General features: G+C 36.9%; 1 long non-coding RNA gene and 1 pseudogene across 1 annotated transcript in view; both read right to left on the reverse strand.

Moving 5' to 3' along the window:
- The window catches only part of LOC141571309 (uncharacterized), a 29729-nt gene extending 3198 nt beyond the window's left edge, over window positions 1-26531 (reverse strand). The window contains exon 1 of the long non-coding RNA XR_012496072.2: window positions 26309-26531. This is a non-coding gene — a long non-coding RNA (uncharacterized LOC141571309). The remainder of the gene's footprint in view (window positions 1-26308) is intronic.
- On the reverse strand, window positions 1713-15759 carry LOC141571230 (large ribosomal subunit protein uL15 pseudogene; annotated as a pseudogene).
- Window positions 26532-26731: the final 200 nt, after the last annotated feature.

Here is a 26731-nt window from a genome sequence, read left to right on the forward strand (position 1 = left end):
CAGAGAATGTGTGTGTGTGTGTGTATACATACATATATATATATATATATATATGTACATACATATTTATATATGTATATACATATTTATATATATATATTTTTCTATTTTTTTTTCTTTTTCTCTTTTCCAAACTAGGATGTCACATTGTGAACCATAAATAGAACTAATTCTCAAAGGGATTAAGGCTAATCTTAGAGTCCACTATTTAAGAACTGTCTACAAATGGAACCACATTTGAATTCATTCTGTGAACAATTGTATGAAGAAATGCGAACATAGCTACTAAAACGTTTGCCAATTGCAGGCTCTAATCAGAGTCTCCTTTATTCTGGGGGCAGGTGAGGACTCTGTAAAAGGTGTGGGCTCATCATCTGAAAGCACTCCTAGAACTGGAAGGTCCGAGTGGCAGTCCTAATGGAAGAGTGGACTTTAGTGTCGTCCTCAAGTGACAGAGTATCCTGGCTAAGCCTCTGATGTGTATATGATGAGAATCCCCCTTAGAGATAGTTTGGAGTCACTGACATTTACAAAACAAGTCATTTTCCACAAAGGGCAGGTCCCTGAAGTATGTTCTCTAATACAAAAGGAAAACAACCAGTGCGGCACCAACTCAGGCCTGCCAAACTCACTTTCTCGAATGAGAAGGTTCATGCCACAAGCATTTTGCAAAAGATTTCTCTGAATAGTAATCATTTCAACTAACATTTGCCTTGCCCTTTATGGTTTGCAAAGTGCTTCCAACCTAAGATATCATTTTGGAAGCATTCAGAGAGGATCTTCACAGAACCACCTTGGGGGCATAGAAAGAGGGCTCAGTACCACGTGTCAGAAGATGGCCATTTCCAGCAGCCATGTCCCTAACCTTTGCTCCAGTGAGTCCTTAGAGATGAGATTCTCCTGGAAAAGTCTATAAACTGGTTGTTATAGTACTTCAGAGTGCCTCCCTTGCAGTGTCTGTTTTACATAAATGCTTATTGAGTCATATATTACATTAAGGCCGATTTCAAAAAGTGAGTGCTAATTAAGCCTGAAAATACTTTAGAAATCACAAAATAGCCAGGGAACTACATTCACATCAGTGCTATCAACATTCATATCAGACATATGTCAATCTCTGTATTCTGAAAAAAAGGGCCATTCATTTCCATATTCAGTGAATATTTAACCAGCTATGTTGTCAATGCCTCCCATTTTATGAATACACAAAGATGAGTAAAGTCTTGGCCTTCTGTAAGCTTACAATATATTAGAGAAGATAAAATATGGACACAACTCATAGTGTGAAATGTCAAAAGTCTGAAAAGATGAAAAATTAAAGTATGTGCATGAATGAGGAGACTTAGAGCAAATCATACAAACAAGGTTTGAACTAGTCCTTGATGAATGAGTAGACTTTGTAAGAATGGATGAGAAAAGGTACCTTTTCCAAGGGGAGGAAGCAGTCTACAACAGTATGGGAAAATATGGGGTATGTTTGGGAAGTGGTAAGTTATCCATTATGGTGTAAATACAAATGAAGATAAAGAACCCCTTGAAAGGACAGCATTCTTGTGTGGCTCTGTCGAGTTCTTTTCTGTGCACAGCCAAAGGAAAACAATAACCTCAGATAAAATTAAAAGTTAATCATACATCACATATTGACATGAAATCATAGTCACATGTGTAGATGAGTAGTAAGCTCTACCAGTCTATAATGACATATATTCAAAACTGACGCACACACCTACTTAAAAAAACACACACAAAAAACAGAAAAAACACTTGCACATTTAATGAACTTCCTTCCGTGTGGCTTCAAGCTACCAGGACACAGACCCTTCCAACACCCTTAATCTTCTCCGCAGCTCTTCTGCTGAAGAATTTGGCCTTCACCATGCCAGGCTGCTTTGGGAGCTTTCCCTTCCCGAGAACTTTGGAATAGCCTGATCGCAATGATAGGAGCAGCTCCAGTCTTATTTTTGGCAGCATTTACCCGTGTCTGCTCACTGACCGAGGCCCACAGTTTATCCAGTTGGGCAGAAGCTCTAGTTCCTTTTTAAGTGGTAATGCCTCATACAAACTTTCCCAAAGTAACTTGGGTGGTATTTGTCAAAGTTGATCCTGTGGTGATGCGTGCCACCAGCATTACCTCGGCCTCCTGGGTGCTTCTCCTGCTTGCCAATGAGGCCATAGCCATGACTCACATGGCCCCGAAGTTTTCAGGTCTTCCTCAGTCTGGAAGGCACGGCAGCAACCGAGACACAAGAGGACCTCACACTATTTTTGTAGTTATCATTTTTCTCTTTTTTGTCTATAAACAAACATTTTTCTTATAAAAGTATTTTCTTATATCATTAAGCAAAAAAGTAAAACAAGAAACCAAAATCTACCACCTAAAATAATCATTGTTCACATTTTATATACATATATGTATATATATATATATATATATATATTGTTTTTTACCATTTATTGGTATATATACATATAGATTTAAGTACATTAAAAATATTCTTTTCCTGTCCTTGAATTTTCTCTACAAACAATTCTTTTGCTACATGCTGTTCCATTATATAGAAGTGCCATGATTTATGTAACTAATTTTTTATTGTTAGACATCTGGGTGGTCTATGGTTTTACTCTTAAAAAACAGAAAATGTTGCAACGAATAACATTATAATTAAATATTTGCAACATACATATATGTGCATTTCCTTAGGATAAATACCTAGAAGTGGAATCCCTGTTTCACGGAGTGTGTGTGTGTGTTTGTGTATGTGTGTATGTGTGTGTGTTTGTGTATGCACGCGTGCGCACACGCGATTAAATTCTATTCCAGAAGTTGTACCTTTCTTGACTCTCATCTGCAGTAAAGCTATATTACTTCTCAAAGAAAATGATACAATCTCTCAGGAAGATAGGATAGTCAGAAACACAGTACATTGTTGACATTTGAGCAGAGACATTAAATCACTAAGACTTGTGTGTGGGAAGTCCTCCAGCTAATATATCTCTCCTTTATCCATGAATAAGCATCAATTGCTATTCTCTGCATCATGGATTCCTCTTCATTACCACCTCGGCCTTGAAAACACTTCTATCTACTCCTGATACGAGCCATCTGAAAAGCTAAAGTTTGCTGCTATTTTTCATTATGCTGAGAGTGATTGCAGAGGCATACCGTGGCAATCACGAGTACTAACCAGGCGGTAAGTAAGGGCAATTTCATTACAAGTGCACAGTTGCATTTCATGCTCCTTGATCTCTGTTACTGCTCTTCCAAGCAGCACATGCTCCCAGCTTGGATTTTGACAATACTTTCTTTGTCAGAGGAATACTGCAGTAGGAGTCACAGAAGCTGTTATTGCCAGGAACCAGTTCCCTGGCACCTGAGACAGAGGCAATTTAGAAAGCCTCTGTGTGCATTTACACTTGTGCCATGGGCACACGTGACCTTACTCAAAAGAGCAATATTAATGCAGGTTATGGCCCCATCTGGCTCAGTGGTTTCATATTTTCATAGCCTACAGATGTTTAATGAGGTTCCTTTTCTGTTCACCTCTTCTGGTTGTGTTAAGGCCAAGGGTACAGTAGAAAATGCCCTGATGCCTGGAAAAGCAGCTCTATCAGAGATGTCTGAAAGGCCCACTTGCTACACTTTTCAAAGCATCTATTAACCTGGAGTCACGATTATTGAGCAAGGATCATAAATTAAATTAAATTGAACGACGTGTGGGAAATGTCTGACATGTCAGAAATATAGCCAAATAGAAATTCCTGAACCAGAGCGATAAGGAAATGAATCCCATGGCTGGTTGTTGATTAAACCCAACTTCAAGGCATTTCCCTGATACACAGGTGCCTGATATAAAGAATCCCTGCACATGGTTGGCTCCAAATGGGTAATGTGCCAAGTATTGTGAACGTTCTTCAGAACTGTGTTAGCCTAATGATTGTGTTTGAGTGGCATGCTTCTCTATGGCAAGTATTGGCTGATGGAGGAAGATAGAGCCACTAATTATGTGTGGTTACCTATACGAGGTAAAATGCATGAAGCAATTGTCCCACGATACTTCCAGACAGGAGTATTGTGCGAAATATTTCACAATTACGGTAGCAAAGGCAACAGCCAATCAGGATAGACACTTGCTCAGTCAGAATGGATACCAACTGTAAAGAATTGGTACTTGTGCTGACATGCGCTGTCTGGGTGTCAGCCCTGCTTCTGGCTAGTGTGCAAATGCAAAAAGCAACACAATTAAAGAGTACCTTCGTGTGCTAGGCACTGGAGATGCATCATAGGCATAGAACGTATAATAGTGGTACAAGTAAGCAGTACAGTATCTCCCCCTAATCTGTGGGGCATACAAGGTCTGACAATTAAGTTCATGAACTTGCCACCATGCACTTACATTAGCAGCAGTGTACAAACAGCTTGATAAGGTTACAGAATCTTTGTATATCAGTGTCTCACAGCTGTGTTTGTGTTGATATGTGGCGGTGTCTTGCTGAGTGGCATTCATTATTGTTGTTGCGTGTTTTTGTGTGTCCTGGTGAGAATGTCAGAGCTTGAATTAGAGGAACAAACAAACATTAAATTTCTTGTTACACTTGGCAAGAGTGGAAAGTGAAATCAGCGACATGTTAGTCCAAGTTTATGGGGATAATGCCCTTAAGAAAATGGCAGTATACAAATGAATTAAACATTTTTCTGAGGGGAGAGGACGCGTCATTGATGAACAGAGGTTATGGCGGCCAGTAACGAGCAGAACTGATGAAAACATTGCAAACATTTGTCAAATTGTGCATCCAAATTGTTGGCTGACTGTGAAAAGCATAGCAGACCAACTAAACATTGATAAAGAAACAGTTCGGAAAATCTTAACTGAAAATCTTGGCATGAGAAAGGTGTGTGCAAAAATGGTCCCAAAGGAGCTCACTGATGAACAAAGGCAACGGAGAGTCGAAGTTTGCCAAGACCTTTTGGAGAGGCATGACGATGTTTTGGGCAACGTTATTGGTTTGGGTACACGTTATTACTAATGATGAAACATGCGTGTACCAGTACGACCCTGAAACAAAGCGTTAAAGTGCACAATGGAAGTCACTACCAAAAAATTCTGTCAGTCCAAATCCAGAGTCAAAATGATGTTGCTAACCTTTTTTGATATCAGAGGGATTATTCATTATGAATTTGTACCGACTGGGCAGTTAACCTGTTTATTATTCGAAAGTGCTGAAAAGGCTGCTTGAAAAAGTTAGACAAAAACGACCTGAAGTTTTGTCAACAATTCATGGCTCTTGCATGACGACAATGCACCAGCTCACACAACACTGTCTGTGAGGGAGTCTTTAGCCAGTAAACAAATAACTGTATTGGAACACCCTCCCTACTCACCTGATCTGGCCCCCAATGACTTCTTTCTTTACCTGAAGATAAAGGAAATATTGAAAGGAAGACATTTTGGTGACATTCAGGACATCAAGGGTAATACGACGACAGCTCTGATGGCCATTCCAGAAAAAGGGTTCCAAAATTGCTTTGAAGGGAGGAGTAGGTACTGGCTTCAGTGCATAGCTTCCCAAGGGGAGCACTTCGAAGGTGACTATAGTGATAGTCAGCAATGAGGTATGTAGCACTTTTCTAGGATGAATTCGCAAATGTAATTCTCAGACATTGTAAGTTCCAAGACAGCCCTTCCCCAGCAGATGCTTGAAACCGTGGATAGTTTTGAACCTTGTACATGCTATGTGTTTTCCTATACATACACATACGTATCTTTTCACCAAAAGGAAGTATATTATGGCTTCTCTATAGCATGTCTGAATTGCCAGTCACTATTTTTTCCTTTGGGAGTCATTATGAAGTAAAATAAAGGCTACTTAAACACAAGCACTGTGATACCTCAACTGTCAATTTGATAACTGAGACAGCTACTAAGTGACTAACAGGTGGGAGTGCATACAGCATGGATATACTGGACAAAGGGGTAATTCATGACCTGGGCAGGACAAAGTGAAATTTCATCATGCTATTCAGCACAGTGTTCAATTTAAAATTTATGAATTTTTTATTTCTGGAATTTTCCATTTAACATTTTTGGACCGCAGTTGATCACAGGTAACTGAAACTGTAGAAAGCAAAACCATGAATACAGGGGGACTACTGGGCGGTAGTAGTACTAGTAGCAGTAGTGGCAGCAATAGTGGTAGTGGCAGCAGCAGCCGCTATCATTGTTGAGGGCTCACTAGGCACTGGACACTACTCATGATTTCATGTAACCTTTCCAACAAGTCTATACAATAGACACTATCATTCATGGGTGAGATGATGAGGTCATTGAAACTTTGAAATATTAAATAACTTTTCCAAATCCACCCAGATGGCAACTACCAGAGTGAGAATCCTGAGCATTATTTCTCCAGGATCCCATAATCCCTCCAATATGCCATGTTGCATCTCCTTAGAAAATAGCACCGGTCTTGGCTTTACCATTGCAGACCACTTAGTTTCCTCAGTCTCCATATCCGTATCATAAAATTGGGATAATAATGTCTTCTGTAACTATTGCAAATGTTTTTTAAAGGAAATGTAATAGTGTATATGAAAGCACTAGATAACGAGGTTCTCCAGGAGAGGATCTGTGTCATCATGTCCTTATGTTGAATACAGTGCTGTGCACACACTAAGTTCTCAGTAAATTTTAAATGCATTCTTAAAGTTCTAATCACATGTGATTTATTATTAAAACATGGTTGTTTTCCTCAAGAGATTTGTAACTTAGTAGGTAAGACTTATATTTAATGTCTGAATAACTTTCCAAGGTAACATATGCCAAGTTCCAAAAACTCGTAAGTTACTATGATCATCATCTATGAGCAAAGTCCTTAAAGTAGGTGAACTGAGCATCAAAGAAAGCAGATTTCAGGTGGGGTTTGCCTGAGGCCTTGAGGGGCAGGTCACCCAAAGCCATGGATATGTGGAAAAGAAGGGGAGGGTGTTTCAGGGAAGGGGAAAAGCATGACCAAAACATAGGAGTAGAAACATTAAGTATGTTGGAGATCAGCCAATAAAACTCTGTAACTATATTAGAATAGTTGCTTTCAATACCACAGGATGGCAAGAGGGACAAACACCAAAGAGTGAGGGAGACAGCATCACTCAAAGCAAATATACTAATATTATCAAGATTGCTGTTTACACACACACACACACACACACACACACACACACACACACAAAGATATGGAGTAAAGCCTCTCATCCTTTTCTCAAAATTATACTTTTAATATGAACACATTACTGAATTATATTTCAAAAATGGTTAAGATGGTAAAAAACAAACCAAAACAAAACAAAATACTCTTTAGGGAAATGTCCAGTCTGAATCAAGTGCCCAAGCCCTATAATGATCTCGGTTACAACACTTACCATGCTGCGTTTCAATTTATTGTTTTCTTTTCCATCTCCTTCATTAACCTGTCATTTTTGTTCTTATTGGACTTGGTATCACGAGGATTTAGTGCCTGGCACATAGTATACACTCAATATAGTTTGAATGAACTAAGGACTTCAAGTAAGCAATGACTTGACATGAATTGCGTTTAGTTCAAAACATTAAAACCTTCCTTAACACAGTGGAGAAGGAAGATGAGGGTTAGTTAGCATTAATGATTATATATAATCCACGTGTGCTGGGCATGAAAGAGTTAAATAACACAACCCAAGGCCACTTGCAGCCACTGGGACTTTTTGATCATACATCATAGGAAATACAGTAGCACAGTCAATAACTTCCATGTAGATAAGGAGATTTTTTTAAAAAGTAAATTCAATCTGAAAATTGCTTCTTTCTAGGCAAAGTGCCAGGGAGACATGCATAATTTTCACCACGATTTCAGCAGAAAGAACACACAAAATCAGGTAAGCAGAGAAAGAGGAACAGACAGAAAAACTTCCTCAGGTAAAAGACAACAGGCACATTAAATGTTTTCCCATTAAATTAATCTATTCAGTAGCCAATTAGAAACAAGAGGAAATACAAGAGACATAGAAACATAAAATTGATGGCACTGCTCTCACAGGAGAAAGATGGAGAATTCCCTACATTGCATGGAAGGAAGAGAATATTTCAAAGCAGACTTGCACCACAGAAGACAAGACAGAACCCCCAAGAGAATCCAGTGTTTCACCAATTTTTTTTAATTAAAGTTTATTGGGGTGACAATGGTTAGTAAAATTACATAGATTTCAGGTGTACAATTCTGTATTACGTCATCTATATATCACATTGTGTGTTCATGACCCAGAGTCAGTTCTCCTTCTATCACCATATATTTGATCCCATTTACCCTCTTCTACAACCTCCCATCCCCCTTACCCTCTGGTAACCACTAAACTATGGTCTGTGTCTATGAGTTTTTGTTTCTCATTTGTTTGTCTTGTTCCTTTGTTGTTTTCAGTTTTATATACTACATATCAATGAAATCATATGGTTCTCTGCTTTTTGTATCTGACTTATTTCACTTAGCATTATAATCTCGAGATGCATCCATGTTGTCGCAAATGGTACTATTTCACCTTTTCTTATAGCAGAATAGTATTCCATTGTGTATATACACAACTTCTTTATCCATTCATCTATTGAAGGACATTTTGGTTGTTTCCATGTCTTGGCCACCGTAAATAAAGCTGCAATGAACATTGGAGCACATATGTCTTTATGGATAAATGTTTTCAGATTTTGGGGGTATGTACCCAGGAGAGTGATTGCTGAGTCATATGGTAATTCTATTCGTAATTTTTTAAGGAACCTCCACACTGCCTTCCATAACGGCTGCACCAGTCTGCATTCCCACCAACAGTGTATGAGGGTTCCTTTTTCTCCACAGCCTCTCCAACACTTGTTACTATTTGTCTTGTTAATGATAGCCATTCTAACTGGGGTGAGGTGATATCTCATTGTGGTTTTGATTTGCATTTCTCTGATGATTAGTGATGTTGAGCATCCTTTCATATGTCTATTGGCCATTTGTATGTCCTCTTTGGAGAAATGAATTTTCAGTTCCTTTGCCCATTTTTTAATTGGATTGTTTTGTTGTTGTTGTTGTTGAGTTGTATGAGTTTCTTATATATTTTGGATATAAGCCCCTTATGAGAGGCGTTGTTTGCAAAAATTTTCTACCATTTGGTTGGTTGCCTCTTTATTTTGTCAATGGTTTCTTTTGCTGTGCAGAAGCTTTTCAGTTTGATATAATTCCATTCATTTTAGCTTTTACTTCCCTTGCCTTTGGAGTCAAATTCATAAAATGATCTTTGAACCTAAGGTCCATAAGTTCAGTACTTATGTTTTCTTCTGTGCAGTTTATTGTTGCAGGTCTTCTGTTTAGGTCTTTGATCCATTTTGAGTTAATTTTGGTATATAGTGACAGATAGCAGTCTAGTTTCATTCTTTTGCATGTGGTTTTCCAATTCTCCCAGCACCATTTATTGAAGAGGCTGTCTGTTCTCCATTGTATGTTTTTGGCTTCTTTGTCAAAAATTATCTGTCCATATTTATGTGGGTTTATTTCTGGGTTCTCAATTCTATTCCATTTGTCTGTGTGTCTGTTTTTCTGACAATACCATGCTGTTTTGATTATTGTTGCCCTGTAATACAAGCTAAAGTCAGGGAGCGTGATACCTCCAGTATTGTTCGTTTTTCTTAGGATTGTCTTGTTCCTTTGTTGCTTTCAGTTTTATATCCCACATATCAGTGAAATCATATGGTTCTCAACTTTTTCTGTCTGACTTATTTTGCTTAACATAATAATCTCAAGATCCATCTATGTCACACAAATGGCATTATTTCATCTTTTTTATGGCAGAATAGTATTCCATCATGTATATGTACCACATCTTCTTTATCTAATCACCTATCAAAGGACACTTCAGTTGTTTCCATGTCTTGGTCACCATAAATAAAGCTGCAATGAACATTGGAGCACATATATCTTTACAGATAAATGTTTTCAGATTTTTTTTGGTATATACAGAGGAGAGGGATTGCTGGGTCATATGGTAATTCTATTTTTAATTTTTTGAGGAACCTCCACCCTGTCTTACATAGCAGCTACACCAATCTGCATTCCTACCAACAGTGTATGAGGGTTCCTTTTTCTCCACAGCCTCTCCAACACTTGTTTTTATTTGTCTTGTTGATGATAGCCATTCTGACTTGTGTGAGGTAATAACTTATTGTGGATTTTATTTGGATTTCTCTGATGATTAGTGACATTGAGCATTTTTTCGTATGTCTATTGGCCATCTGTATGTCCTTTTTGGAGAAATGTCTATTTAGGTCCTCTGCTGATTTTTTAATTGTTTGTTTGCTTATTTGTTTTTTCCCACCAATTTCTTAGGGAGGTGATTTGAGGTTCCTATTGGAACCATACATGAGAATATGGATAAACACCCACAAACTTTTGCTTCCATTGTGTAGCAAATCTGCACACTTCATTCACAGCATAAGTTGAGTCAATTCTCACAGAATCCTTCTTAATTAGATACTGAATTAAAATAATGCATTTAAGGATTGTCAGATTGGTTTGGTGGGTTGCTTCTGACTCTCCACACCTATATCTCTGTCCCATCCTTAATTTTTATTTGAAATAGTCTAAAAAGTACAGAGAAATCCCCAAAGCTTTACAACATTAGTCACTAAGCAAAGTGATTGGTTATTTAAAAATGCTTTGGAGAACTTGTTCTGTGGTAATGTGTATTTGGGCTAGATTGAAAATGACCTGTGACTGGTTCATCCTGAGGCCTGAGCTATTTCCTGAGGCACTTTCCTGTGACACTTGAAGCAAGTAGAGATGCAATGGTAGCTGCTGCTCCCTTCTACTGTGCATCTCCTAACAGAGATTTTGGTCTTGTGCTTCTATTTCTGCATCCTGAAGGAGCTGCCGTAATCAATAATAGCATCCAAGGGCCCTGGGAGGTTGTACATTGCTTGCTGTTCCTAAAGGTGAAAACCAATTGTATGTTTTCATTCATTCATTCATTCATTCATTCATTCATTCATTCATTCGTTCATTCCGTTTTTAATCCATTTCACAAATACAGTCTAAATTCTATTGCATTTGGTGCTAAACAGACAACGAAGAGGAAATATGTGGTCTCTGCTCTTATCACACTGACTGCCCCGCAGTGAGAAACAATCACAGTTAACCATGAGTTGAAAATAAATGTAAAAAGTGCTTTGCTAAAGGAAAAATGGGGTACTATGGAATACACAGTGGGAAAATAATGTATTTGAGCATTTGAGAATGGGAAGTAGGGATTGGGGAACTTTTGTAGAAAGTGACTTTCTAATCCTGGATGCAAAAAGAAAGCTGTTGGGGGTGTTGCAAGAAAAAGAAAAAAAACCTGAAATTTGGAGGGTGTAATTTTTATGAATTCCCAGGATCAATTTCAAGTCCTATTCTCAAAAAGCTACAGAGTTTTTTTTTATCATAATTACCATTAAACAAAAAGTTGGTCAAGAGCTCTGTAATTAACATACTTCCAATTTACCATCTAATGGGTGGGTTATAGAAGCATCGAAGGTCCTATTCTAGGACCTCAGGCAAGGAATCCCTCTTTTAAAAATACCATGCCAGGTGCCCAATTTCTGTTATTTTTAAATGTGGTAGGTAGAAGGGAGTGCAAAGAGCAAGCAGAACTTGAATAACAGGGAAAAGTGGGCTGTCAAGATGGCTCTTACGTGTTACAGATCTTCAGACATGGCTGGATATCGCCTGGTCTAAGAGGATAGAAAGGAAAGAAAGTTCAGTACTAAACTAGACCCATCTGACAGCGTGTGGCACAAACTGAACAGGCAGACTCAGCAGTAAGCACTGAGAGAGAAATCTGGTCCAGACCCCAAGAGTGTGGTCCAGTCCTTATCCGGTTTTAACCTCAGTTAAACTTCACGCTTAGAGTCCCATTGGGCATCACCAGAAGCCACATCATCTCCAATACACCGTGACGTGCACTGTGGTTCAGTGTGTGGCTCTTCCAGACAAGAACACCATGCTGTTGAACGAATCCAATCATTATGGGAAAACTTCAGCTTCATGTGGGTCTACAGCCGCTCAGTTCAAAGTCCTCCACACTCACAGTGAAATTCGGTAAAGACATTAAGTAGAAAAATACTTCTAAAGTTCCAGTTAAGTATTTGATACCACATTGGAACATTGAGTCTAAACTAGTTATTTTTTTCATCATTCTCATAGTCTTGGTAATTATTATTCCTTTACTTGTATTTGTCTGTCATCCTTACTAGAAGGTAACCAGGAGGAGGCCAGGGACCACATGCCTTCCACGCACCACTGACTCCCCGGTGCCTAGTACATAACAGGCACTCAATAAATAGTTGTTGGCTATTAAATGAATGCATCGTTCACCCATGAACAGAACTTTGGCGCAGTCCTGAAGACAGCTTTGTAGCTGTAAGGGAGACCACAATGATATTGTTTGACTGCAACATTACCCACTTAAGATTTGCACCATGCTTACTTCCAAAAAACTTGAGCACTACTAGAGAATAAAAATATACTATGATTCCCATAACACCTTTATTTGCAGGGTGTAAGTTAGCATATAAATATGAACACTTTAAGACCTTATTTTATTATTGTTTAACTGAGCGATACTCCAGGTTTTTTTGTTTGTTTGTTTTGTTTTTATCAAGGAATACACGCAATTTGTATGTTATTTTGTAAGTCATCTTCCAGCCCAAGCCCCTTAGAAGTAAAGATGTTTATTTGAGCTGCAGAGGTCTCATCTTTTCTACATAAAATCCAGGTGACATGTTCATTAGAGCTTGGAAGTCTTTGTGGCAAAAATACTGTGTTCATGATTTTTTATTTCACTATATTTCTAGTGAGAATTGATAGCAGATGGCATGTTATTGTTTAAATTCAAGGTTTCCTACCAGGCATTGAAAAAATCTCAGATTAACATCTTAATTAGAACGATGGTCAGCCTCTCTTGATCAATATTAAACACATATTGGGTATTCTGAGGGCAGTCTTAATATTCCAGGAGAATAAACTACACTGTCAGTAAATCTGGAATCTTCTTATGAAATCTATTTACCTTTTATTGAGATACCATTAAATAATTTTTTTAAAATAGGTACACTTGTTTAATGCACGTGTAATTCTTTTTTTTTTTTTTCGCATCAACTGACTTTTACTTTTTATGATCAATTGAGTCTTTTTTTTCAATTACAGTTGACATTCAATATCAAATTTCTATTTAGTGCAATACCTATCAATGGACATTAATTACAAGCAGAATTTCTGATAGAAATGGCTACTCGTTACACTGTTCACAGTAGGCTTTCTTCAGAAACTTGGTACTTCTTGGTCCCCTATGGGAGGACACACTCAACAACAGTCCCTGTAGAGGCCCTTTGTTTATAACATTTCTTCCAGCTGCATTGTTGTCCAAGACCCTGCCTATTTATCCCATGATTGGGTCTCAATCCAAGTCAACCAGCAACTAAAGAGCCCCTGCACCCCATTGCTGCTTCTGAGGTGGGCTCTGGCCCCCATATTTCTACCTCACCTCTTTGGAGTTGAGTCAAATTACAGTGGTTCTTAGACTGGGGGGTTGTCTGGAGGGATCTACGTAGTCTCTGCCAACTAATCACCATGCCTCTCCCTCTTCCACTTGTTTTATTTCAAGACACTTAGTGAAACGAGTCATGCTTTATAATTTTACATCTGCTTTTTTTTAACCAATATCATTTTATAAGAATTTTTCCTGTGTCATCAAGTCTCTTCTAAAACTTAGTTTTAAGGAGCAGCATATTTTCTTCCTGGGATGTGCTGTAATTAAACCTTTCTCCTATTGTTGGGTATTTAGACTGTTCCCAAAGTTATACTGTCAGAGTGGCCTCATCTTTTCAACATAAAAACCTTATGGTATGTGTGTGTGTGTATATATACATATATATATACCATTATATATATATATATATATATATACCATAATATATATATATATATATATATATATATATATATATATATATATATATCTTGCTGTAATGAACATTTTTGCACATATTCATTTTTTAAAGCTTTAACTTTTCTTTCAAGTCAGTTTTGAAAAAACAATAATTGCTCAACAAAGAGGTATGGACTTTCCTGAGCTATTTGATGTATTCTGGGCTAATTACCTCTCTTACCACTCCCTTGCCAACACTGATTATTACCTTGTAGAAATCTTTGTCATTTTAGTAAATGAAAAATCCTATTTCATCTTAATGCAAGTTGAGCAACAATTTCCATTTCACAAATGATAAGTTATACACATTTAAAGAGGTTTCAAGTCCTTTTTTTAACATATATACTATAACTAAGAGGTCACTTCTGAGCTGCTGACCTTTATGTGGTCTTCATGTCCCATTAACTACTCTGATACTTAAAGCCTCAGGTCACTTTCAGCCTTAATTGTATTTTATTATTCTTTCTCCATTGTTGCAGAATGTTTCAGTCAATTTAGCCATAAGGGTCTCTCTTCACCTTCTCTTCATTGGTTCATTTCCAGTTATTAAAATGACAGATTTCCTGAGAGGTTATGTTAATTTTATTATTATTGCAATGATTATTTTTATTCAAATAAAATTTTAGGCTTAGAGGAGAAAGAGTTTTTGTTGTTCACTGAGGAAGTATATATTCTTTTTACTGTTTTAAGTAAGAAGTGCTTGGGCAGAAACTAAAGGTCAGCGATTCTCAGGTTTCGCACAATTGTTTGCATTCCACATCATGTCAGAAAATAAATAGAAGATAATAAAACATCAAATTTCTTTAACATTTGCTGAGGCGGTTTCTGCTGCACTATTTTAAATTAAACTAAAGATCAGTCATCCAATGCTTATTTCTTCGTCTCCATACTATTCAAGAAGAGATGTGTCTTCAATGACCAGTCTCTCCTTTTTCTCTTCAGTGGGGCCCCAATATCTGAGAAGGGTGCTTAGTATATTAATGTTCTATCTTCCTCTATTAGAATCAACTGTTGGTCAAGTTCCGAAAATTGGTTCATATTACAATGTTGCCTCCACCTAAACTATTTGTGTTTTCAAATAATATGAGCACTTCTCAGGTACTCAAGAACAAACATGCCTTTGGTAAATACGTAGTCATAGCCAACTTGATTTCCAAGCACTGTCAAACATATTACCCAAAAGAATGTATAATGAGTTTGTAATTGTTAAAGTTTCCTTTTTCCCTTTTATTTTTGGCAATAGAAGCTTTTGTCCATCCTATCAGAGGGTCTTCTGTGACTCCATTGTGATAATAGCTACCATATGTTGGATGTAGAGTATGCCAAGTGCTGTGTATATCATATTTAACCCTCACAAGAACCTTCATTTTACAGATGAGGAAACTGAAGCTTAGAGAAACTAAGTAAGTTTAGTTGTGAAGCAGTGGTGGAGCAGAGTTGAGCCCCGGTCTGACTGACTCTAAAGGCTATGTTTTTAACCACCATACTCTTTGATGCTTTCAGCTGAATGGCAGACTGGGTGTCTCTCCCGTCCTACATGCTCTTCTGCCTATGACCTTGCCACTACTACTTAAGAGGTAAAGTGTATTCCCTTCTGCCCTTGATTCTTGGTGTTCCTGTAACTGTTTGATGAGTAAAATGTGTGGCAAAAGTGATGCTGTGTAACTTCCAAGGATGAGTCTTAAGAGCTCTCCATCTTCTGCTTTGGTTTCTTGAAACTCATGAAACCCAGTTGCCATAATGTAAGAAGGCCTACATGGAAGAGAACAAAGTCTTCCCCACTCCCAGGAAACTGCCCCAGCTGAGCTCTCAGAAGATCAGCACCCAGGTCCAGTTATGTAATTTGCAGTGTCCAGTGCAAACTGAAAGCATAGGCCTCAGCCAGGATCAAGAAAGTCACTCTCCCTTCCTGCAGGTCCATTGCCCTGTAGGGGAGGAAAAAATTTTCCTCAACCATCTTAGGATCCCTGGCTAGGTCTAAAAATTAAACTGACAGAGAGATGAACAGGAGAAAAGCATACAAATTTTATTAATTTTTTTTTGCATGTATATGGGAGCCTTCATAAGAGAATGAATACTTGAAGACGTGACCAGAGCAAAAAGCTTTTATAACTTTTATACAAAGGACAATACATTTGTGAAGAATTGACAAGACAAAGGGGTTTGGGCTAGGAGTTGTAAATGGTGAAGAAGTAACTGGGAAGATAAGGGTTGGTTTAACAGGGTTTATTTGTGCAGATCTCTCGGCCCCAAGTTCCCTGTCTCTGGTGATAAAAATGTCCTCCCTCCTCCTGGTACAATGAGGGGAACTTTCTCACAGGAGTTTTATGATCTGTTGCAGGTAAGAAGCATGAGGGGAGGTAGGTCAGAGTGACCTTCCTGCTTCTGATGTTTTTAAAAATTCCTTCAGCTTAAAGATACTTAATACATCAAGGTGCCAAATTTGGAGGTAGCTAGCCTGAACTACATCAGCCCCAATGCACAATCGATGGATAACCCCAAGGAATTGCAATCTGTATGACGGGACATGCTCAGATCCTGTATGGACAGTTGTCAAGAGTTGTCTGCTGAGCTCCCCATGGTCCTGCCAACCCACGTGGAACTGAAGTCCCGTTGCAGCACCTGAAGATGCTGCATGCCCCACGATGCTTTGCACCCCTGACCTTGATCTTCCCCAATTCTGCTCCCAGGCTTCTGTCAGGAGCAGAGGGCAATAAGCAGAACCCTGACCTTCCATTCACTGATGTGACAGAGCAGAGGGGAGCAATGGTCATGGGGCAGGTGTGGAGAGGAGGGGACAGGGTGGGGCCCAAGGAGCCAAGAAGTGACAGCAGGCTGGAAGCCAGCCAAGAAGCTATCCTGGGATCATGGAAAAATTATGGGAGGTGCGACTGCAGGTGAGCCAAGGCTCCAAGTCCTCACCTCATGCATGCCCCATTGTCCCTTCCTTCTTCACTTACTAAATACAAATGGAAAGAAAATATTTTTAAGAATTTCAGGATGACAAACATAGAGCACTAGACCCCAGGTATGAGGCCCTTCTGAACACATGGCCCAATGTGGCTGCACATATCACACATGTGCCCATGACACTGGCCCTGCCCGCATCAGCTGCCAACCTTGTGAGTGAGGACATCTTGGTCCTATGAGCTGCTCCATGGTTCCAGGAAAAAAAACACCCAGTCAACACACAGAACCAAATAATTGGTACTTTAAACCACTAAGTTTTCAGGTGGTTTATTACATAGCACTTGATAACTAAAACAGCTACTGTCATCATCCTAGGTATTATGGAGTCACTGACAAGTATAAGCTATGATTTCTATTGTCAGAAAAATCACAATATAATTAGCAAGAAAAGGACACATAAAAGAATTATCCACCAATAACAGATAATATACAATCAAGAAAGGAAAAAATTGGAAAAGTTAAATATGAGGACGGTTCAAAAACAGGAGGTCCCTGGGGAAGGGTGGCTAGGATATTCACAGAAAGCTTCCCGTGGGAGAACCCTGATCCATTTGTAGAAAATAAAAATAAAAACCTGTGACCAGCAAACTAAACCAAGATCAGAAGCTGACAGAAGTTTATTTGTGCATCAGACTGAAAGCCAGAGGCCTAAATGAAGGCTGAGTCAAGAGATGCAGAGAAAGGAGATGGTAGGTAGAAGGTGCAGGAAACTGAACAGTTCAGGCTCTTGATCCAGGAAATGGATGTTACGTGCTTTATTGTGTGTGCACGCTGCATCCCAGTGAGTGTAGCTGACAGTCAAGCAGGATCACCTGTGATCTACTATCCAAATACTACACATCCTTCAAGGTCTGGCTCAGGGTATTTGCTTGTTTTTTCTTTCTCCACAGCTCAGAAACCCTGAAACCTGTGGGATCCTCCTGTCCTAGGCCACCTTATCTCTAGGACCCTGTCTCCTATACATAGTCCCTCTTGGGAATGTAAGCATTTGAAGCTTATTAGTATATGGAATTGACTCGTAGCATTTACACAAAGCACCATTTTCCACACTTACTTGTCCATGGATCCCTCTTTTGCCAGATCATAGTTCAGTTTTTCAGATTACCATTCAGGAAATGCCACTTGGGGCTAAATTTCTACAAGTTGATACGTAGTATCTATATTTTTAGCAAGCCCTCCAGATGATTCTGATGTTCACCAAAGTTTGAGAAACACTCTTTTAGAAATAAATAAAATTGAAGTTATAATAGTCCTCCCATAACTTTTTCAATTAAATTTATTGTGGTGACATTGGTTAGTAAAATTATATAGGTTTCAAGTGTACATTTCTGTAACACATTATCTATATATTGTGTTATGTATTCACCACCCAGAGTCAGTTCTTCTTCCATCACCATATATTTGATCCCTTTTTTCTTCTTCTACCACCTGCCTCCCCCCTTATCCTGTGGTAAACACTAAACTGTTGTCTGTGTCTATGAGTTTTTGATTATTTGTCTTGTTCATTTGTTACTTTCAGTTTTATATCACACATATGAGCGAAGTCATATAATTCTCAACTTTTTCTGTCTGGTTTATTTCATTTAGCATGATAATCTCAGGATCCATGCACATTGTCACAAATGGCAGTATTTCACCTTTTCTTATGGCTGAGTAATATTCCACTGTGTATATGTACCACAACTTTTTATCCAATCATCTATTGAAGGACACTTTGATTGTTTCCATGTCTTGGCCACTGAGTACAATATTGCAATAAACATAGAGGTACATATATCTTTATAGGTAAATGTTTTCAGATTTTGTGGGGTAAATACCCAGAAGAGGGATTGCTGGGTCATATGGTAATTCTATTCTTAATTTTTTGAGGAACCTCCATACTGTTTTCAATAGTGGTTGTACCAATTTACATTCCCACCAGCAATGTCTGAGGGTTCCTTTTTCTCCACAGCCTCTCCAACACTTATTATTACTTGTCTTGTTGGTAATAGCTATTCTAACAGGTGTGAGGTGGTATCTCATTGTGGTTTTGATTTGCATTTCCCTAATAGCTAGTGATGTTGAGCATTTTTTCATATGTATCTGTTGGCCATTTGTATGTCTTCTTGGGAAAGTGTCTGTTCAGGTCTTCTGCCCATTTTGTAATTGGATTGTTTTTTATTTTATTTTATTTTATTTTATTATTTTATTTTATTTTTTTGGAGTTGTTTGAGTTCTTTTTATATTTTGGGTATTAGCCCATTACTGGAGGTGTTGCTTGCAAATATCTTCTCCCATTCTGTGGGTTGCCTCTTTATTTTGTTAATGGTTTCTTTTGTTGGGCAGAAGCTTTTTAGTTTGATATAGTCCCATTCATTTATTTAGCTTTTACTTCCCTTGCCTTTGGAGTCAAATTCATAAAATCCTCTCTGATACCAAGATCCCATAATTTTTATCAGTTTCACTTACTTAGTCTCTCAGACTCAGATACGAAATCCCTCAAAACTCCACAAACTTTCATAATTACAATGGAATGTCTTTGCTGTTGGATAGTTAACTATAGTTCAAATCAGAAACATATAATCTTTGCCTAAACATTTTGTTATATTGGATCCGTATTTTCTCTACCTTTGCATGGCACTAAGATTCAGGAAATCTGAATTATTTTAAGGCTATTTAATTTAGTAGTTTGATCCTTTTTGTAATAGGTAATTTAACATTCAATGTAGATAGTCTCGTATAGGAGATTTTGGAATCAGATTCACCTGGGTTTTAAATCTTGGTTGCAACACCTATTGGCTGTGTGACATTGGTCAAATAATTCAAAATTTCTGGACCTCAGATTTCCTGACTGAAAATCAGAATAATAATATATACTTTCAAGCTAGTTTTGAAAATTAAAAGATGTTCAATATATTGCTAGTAAAAACACTAGTACCTTAATAAATGCTAGTTTGTTCTTTCTTCTCCTTCACTTGGGTTCAATTTTAAACCAAAATAAAAACACTTAAATGGTATATGTGTCTTGTAGTCATTAAATATTCATTGGCGATGGTGGTGCTAAATCTGAAGTTCCTGACTACAAACAAGTGCTCACATCGCTATCCTGGTTGTGTGTATGTTTCCCACTTTTCTTCTTCAGGATACATTTTAAACAAACCTATTAATGCACTTTCCCTCCCCCTACACACACAAAGGAAGCTTTTTACAACCTCATTGGCTGTTTTAATGGAGGTTAAAGTTTAAATGTATATCTCTTCTCATTTCTGGGTTTGTGCAAAGTTCGGGCAGTAAATATTGAAGGGAAATGGAAAATGAAACTTTTGGTTATGGCCAGTTTGTTAAATAAAAATGACCCCGTGTATTTTTATTTCAATTTAAATCATACCAGCAAGGGCTCAGTATTCATTAAGTCCCTTCATAATTCTCACAGATTCTGTTAAGTGAGTACAGAATCCCACAAATGCAAAATAACAATATTCTTAAAATTGAAAACCAAGAACTGAAAATTTCATTAACCCAACATATCACCTAGTGTCAAAACACATAATGCCAGTTGTCTCTCTGACTAAGATTGTATTGACTATGTGGACAATTTGGTTGATTAACATGTTCCGTTATTCTGAATTTGTTAAATCCTTGAACAAAAATCTCTGTGCTATCAGTTCTTGGATAAATTATAAAAAGTAATAACAGCTGCATTATCACCTCCCAGGGAGAAGAAGGTTTGTTACAATGAGTAATATTCTTCCTACTGAGCCTCTATCAAGCACACTTCACACATTTCCTATACCAGGAGCTGATGTGATTTTCTTTGCACAGAAGATATATACATATCTACAATCTTTGGCTTCCACTGAGACAAGGAACATGGTCAATGACTCCATTTACTAAGTTGAGTTTGGGGTCTGTGTGCTCTGCCAATCTGTGAAAAGACCTGTGGAGACATGCCTCACTCCAAGAATAGAGGCCTTAGTATTGTTACACATTCAGTCTAACAAAGAGATAATATTATTGTCTCTATTTACAAGTGGGAGATCAGAGGCAAGTCAGTGAGGGAGGTGCAGACCTGCAACTATTTCTACACTTCTTACCTCCAAGGCAGGGAGAATGGTCAGGGGAACCCTTGATCCTTGGCTGCTATTTAAAGTGAAGTTCAAGACACACAACTCCTTCTGCACGACCTGACTGTGCCGTTCCAAGAAACATCATCTTTAGTGGGCAGCCCCTAGCGTGGGTGAGCAGTTTGGGTGATGCTGCTAGCAGCTAAATCAAGAGCGTCCTGGAGTGGGGAGGCAGACATCATTTGCACTTCACCTAGGGAACTCTGCCAGGGTTCTCTGCACGACCACCCTCAAGGCCTCTTGGGAGAAAGGAACTCAAGGAATTTAAAGGTGATATTCAGGCTCTGGGATATCAGGATTAATAATCTGGTTTTTTTTGTTGTTGTTGTTTTTTTAATTATTATGGTGGTAAGAACAGTTAACATGAGATCTACACTCCACACATTTTGAAGTGCACAATACAGTATTGTGAGCTATAGGTCCAGTGTTGTACAGCAGGTTTCTAGAACTTTTTCAGCTTACACAATTGAAATTTTATACCCATTGAAAAGCAGCTCTTCATTTTATATTGGTTTACACAAACATTCAGTTTATATTGGAAATGTAGGGTAAATACTTGACTCCACTCCCCTATTTACCAATTTTCAAATTGAAGAATTTGTTTTCTTGCAGCTATTGATTAATGCAATGTAGTATCAATTAGATATACATTCCTGAGGTGTTTTATCTGTTGTAACTTTTCCTTTTTCTTTTTCTTTGCATTACATCAGGTATATTGCCTTGTAAATTGTCGTAGTGGTACCAGGAATGAAAAATATTAAAATTTTTAACTTAAAAAAAAAAAAAATTGTTTTCTTAAATGCTACCTACAAAGGGAGTAAATATATTTTTAGCTGCTTATGCACTACTTGTTATTTATTTAAACCTAACTTGTCAAGTATTAAACGTATTTGAAGAGTTTCTATCTGTTACAGTTATAATCTATTTGAAAGCTCAAATTGTCCCATTTTTAACCAGTGAGAACCTCTCGGAGTTTTCTTCTGAGCCTTTTAGGCACAACTATAGTAGTGTTGGATTCTTTGTTGTATATTATGAGAAGATGTTTCAGGTTTATCTTGCGTATTTCCTGCCTCAGACTCGGACTCACCCATTTCTTAGGAAGTCCTGGTTTCTTTCACTGAGAAATAATATTTCAGGAGCAGAATCTGTGTGCTTGGCATATTCTTTACTATGGGTTGATTGTTGTTTCTAAGCCATTTCAATGGATATAGCTAGGGAAAAATATATTTAAATGTAAAATACTTCCAATTCACACTCAACACTACATGGTTTCACATAAGCTTTTTGATCTTAAATCTGTATTACATTTTCCCATACCAAGAATTCTAGTTCTCAAGGACATTGGGGATGAGAAAATTAAAATAGCAAATAATTACTTACTTGCTTTTCCCACACTAGATATACAACATTTTCAGAATAACAACACCAATATTAGCAACAAGAATATGATCACTGAATATAGTTAAAACTATAGATGTAGATGCCTTCCCATTGATTTCTATCTTTATTGCATTTGCACTGTTAGAGGATAAATGCTACATTCTCTGCTCATTTAATTTTTGTTCTGCATGTGAATATATATGAAATGCTGACTATTAGCCCGTATGTCTCTTCAATTAATTTTGCTTTCCTGCAACTTGTTCTACAGTATATTTCTCAGGAAGTGATCATAATAAGAGTATATATCCCATGGCCTTGCATAATATGCTAATGATAGTTTCTCTACAGGTTTTATACTTGAAAGTCAGGTTTGTTAGATTGAACATCCTTGGCTTACATTTTCTTTCCTTTAGTATTTTAAATAACATATTTTATTCTTTTGTCAAAAAGTCTGATTTCAATCTAATTTTCTTTTCCATTGAAATGACTTGTTTTTTTCATATGAATAGCCAAAAGATTATTTTCTCTATAAATTCAACTAATTTTTTAAGGAGTGTCTTCGGTTGGTTATTTTGTATCAAAAGTTTAAGGCTGGTAGCATGTTTTTTTGATATGTAATTTCAAGTCCTTTTTATATTTCAAGAAATTATTCTTACATTCTAGTATTCAGTATTTGTTCTATACGCATCTTTTTAGCTCCCTTCCTTTTTTTTGGCATCCCATTTTATATATTTATATCTTCTTTGCCTATCTTCTGCATTTGTCACATTTTTGCAGATTCTTTTTTTCATGTCATTTTAATTAAAACTTTTTCTCCTCTTTGCATTATATTTAAAAATATTACCCATTGGGTTTACTTGCTAATGTTATTCCAGTTAAATACTCATTTCTGAAATTACTTAATTATTATTCTTTTATTTCTTTATTGCTTAATTCTATGTAAATCATTTTTCCTAAATGTTTAGAAGAAAAGCATGGTTCAAGGTATTCTTTCGGCATCACGTTCTAGAGCTCCTTCTATTGTTTCTGAAATCTCTTTGTTTCTCTCCCCCACTTTCATTTGAACCTACTTTTTTTTAATTATTATTGTCTTTCATCCCTGTTCTGCTTAATTTGGGATCTCTTTGCATCAGTTTTTCTCCTGTGTGTAGCTTTCTTTTGGAATGGAGCTTTGCCTCTTTAGTTTGGAGAGGTCAAGGGCTCAGACTCCTATAGTCCTTCACTGTAGATCTCTTGTATTTATTCACTGTTTAAATGTGTGAAATCCCTCTCAGTTTTAGCTGCTGTTCTCAGATTGGCTCCCTGAGCTTTGCAATAACAACCTGCTACTGTGTTTCCCCGAAAATAAGACCTAACTGGAAAATAAGCCCTAGCATGATTTTTCAGGATGACATCCCCTGGAAATAAGCCCTCATGTGTCTTTTGGAGCAAAAATTAATAAAAGACCTGGTCTTATTTTTGGGGAAACACAGTATTTTTTTGTGTGTTCTCTGGTCCGTCAGATGTCCTGCTGATTCCTTTTTGTTCTCCTGTGCAGATGCTGACGTATACATATGTGGATGTCAGTGGTTGGGCCCACTTGCTCATCTCATGGGGCTTATGAGGATACTTTGTCACTCAAGCTTTTGTAGATGTTGGCTATAGAATTTGGATTTTGTTACCCTCATTCCTCTATTCTTAATGTGGATATTTGAAGAGATTAAAAACCATGCTGCTGCTGCCATCTTTCCCAAAATTTAAAACTACATTTTGAATTTTAATCCATATAAAATATTACCTCTTAAAAAATAAAATTTATGTAAAACTATTTGTATACAAAATAAGGGAGAATTCCACCTTTGAATACACACACATAGTATTGTATTACTTTATTGTCTTCACAGGCTATCAAAAATTATGTTTTTTATTTTTCCTTTCACTGTGATATTAATTTTCTGACTACAGGATATATTTCTCAGAAGACACTTACTTTATTACACATGGAAATACAGTCATTTTTCAGTGGATAAAACTGACAGACACTATATCAACTAAGTAACCAAGTATTAGAACAATAGATATATCATATAGGTCCTAACATTATACATCAAGGATATTATACCACTTCTGTATTATTCCTGCCAAAATGTTCTAAATATAATCATTAGGATGCATCAAACAAATCCAAATTGAGAGATATTCTACAAAATAATTGGCTAAAACTCTTCAAAAATGTAAATGTCATAGAAGATTGAGAAGCTGTTCTAGATTCAAGGAAACTAAAGAAACTGGATCAATAAATTCAATGTGTGTTGATGAAATAGACCAGAAAAAAAAGATATATGTTTATTTTGTTATAGTGGATGTCAGTGAGACAATTGGGGAAATTTGAATAAGGTCTGTAGATTATATAACAGCACTGTATCTGTTATAATGATCTGATTTTGATAAACATACTGTGGATATATTAATATAAGGAAATGTCCATACTTAGGAAATGCACACTAAAGTATTTAAGAATAAAGGGATTTTATGACTGCAACTTTCAGTTGATTCTTATTAATCATGGTAATAGTGTTTTATAATGTTGCCAAAAACACTGAATTGGTGAACACTTAGCCATTTCTCCTAAAAGGAATAGTGGATTGGATTCTTGGAAGCAAGTCTCTGATTCACAGCATGTTCATTAACTGGTCAGCACATAATCTTGTTTTATGTGTACTTCTGTTAAGATACCTTATTTAATATATATTGTATATCCTCTATATTGTATATCATATATATATATATATATATATATATATATATATATATATATATATGCAACATGCCAATACTGTATTTTACTACATATAATATATGCTATACTAATATATATGATATATTATATATATATACATATATATAATTATTGATTCATAAACATTGAATAGTGCCCACAACTCATTCTTGAATAAAGTATACCTAACACTGAATAAAGTTTATCTAGAGCAAGTGTTTTCTCCATAAGGGAGAAATACATATATAAATATATATATATTATATATAATATATACATATATCTATACATATATATTTATATATTATGTATAAATATATATATATATATTACTTGTGCATATTATTCTCCTCCTCTATATATGTTTTTATATATTACATATATAGACATGTTTTAAATACATATTTATATAAATACATAAAACATATTTGTATTTATGTGTTTTTGTATATCACATATATAGACATGTATATTTATATAAATACATAAAGCATTTATATAATTATATATTTATATTACATTTACATATGCAAACTTTTTATTAAATGTTGAGGCATTCAAATGACCTTTGTTTGATCCCAAATACAAGTTGTGATAGCCCCAGGTTTGAGAAAAACTTGGCACAGGATTTTACTTATTTAATGCACGTCATTTAGTATTCTATCCATCTAAGTATCTTATTTTAGAATCAACCATATGGAATTTTGATGCCAAGGCTTATCTTAATTCTGAGCTTTCTGATAGCATGGTAATTACTACAATGCTATCAAGTATCACCAAACAATTTGCATCTCCTTAGGGAGTAATTTTCCTACAGGACAAATAGCAGTTGTCAAAGGACTAAGAATAATTTTGTTTACAAGCACAGATTTAGAAACCACTAAACAAGTATGAACATGCACTGGAGATGTGACTTTAACTCTTAAGTATCTGACTTTAAATCATTAAGCTTTAAATGCTTGTAATGAAAAAAAACTGCAGTTCAGCTCTTCTGCGACACAGTAGGAAATTGGGTCTCTGTGGTTCTTCTTGACCCACTAATGGTAATGAATGTTAAAGACACTTGTTTGTACTCACCAACTCGGTTATCAAAGTGTTGCAGAAAAGCAGCGAGGACCGAGACACCCAAGCGGCATGCAGAGATCAGGGAGAACACAGCTTTATTACGCCAGGGGGCCCAGTGGGATTGTTCCCAAAGAACTGAGCACTGACTGGGGTCAGGCTCTTTGTTTTATAGGGTTAGACCTCCGGGTTTGTGGGAGAAATCTGGCCGGGGTGCCAGGCAGATCTGTCCCTAGCAGCTGTGATCCCTCAACTTTGTTTTGACAGGGAGGCCTCTAACTATGATTCCTGCGGGAAACATCTCTGATAAGGTATGGGAGAAGGAGGGGGACAGAGCTCCGATAAGGGGGGGATAGAGCTCTTAGGAGGAGCTTGCTGGAGACAGCTCCAATAAGGGGGAGATTGAGCTCTTAGGGGGGGCCTGTAGGAAAAACCATC

This window comes from Rhinolophus sinicus, chromosome 16 (genome assembly GCF_057876585.1).
Source record: "Rhinolophus sinicus isolate RSI-liver-muscle chromosome 16, RSI-T2T, whole genome shotgun sequence".
Taxonomy (NCBI): Eukaryota; Metazoa; Chordata; class Mammalia; order Chiroptera; family Rhinolophidae; genus Rhinolophus; species Rhinolophus sinicus.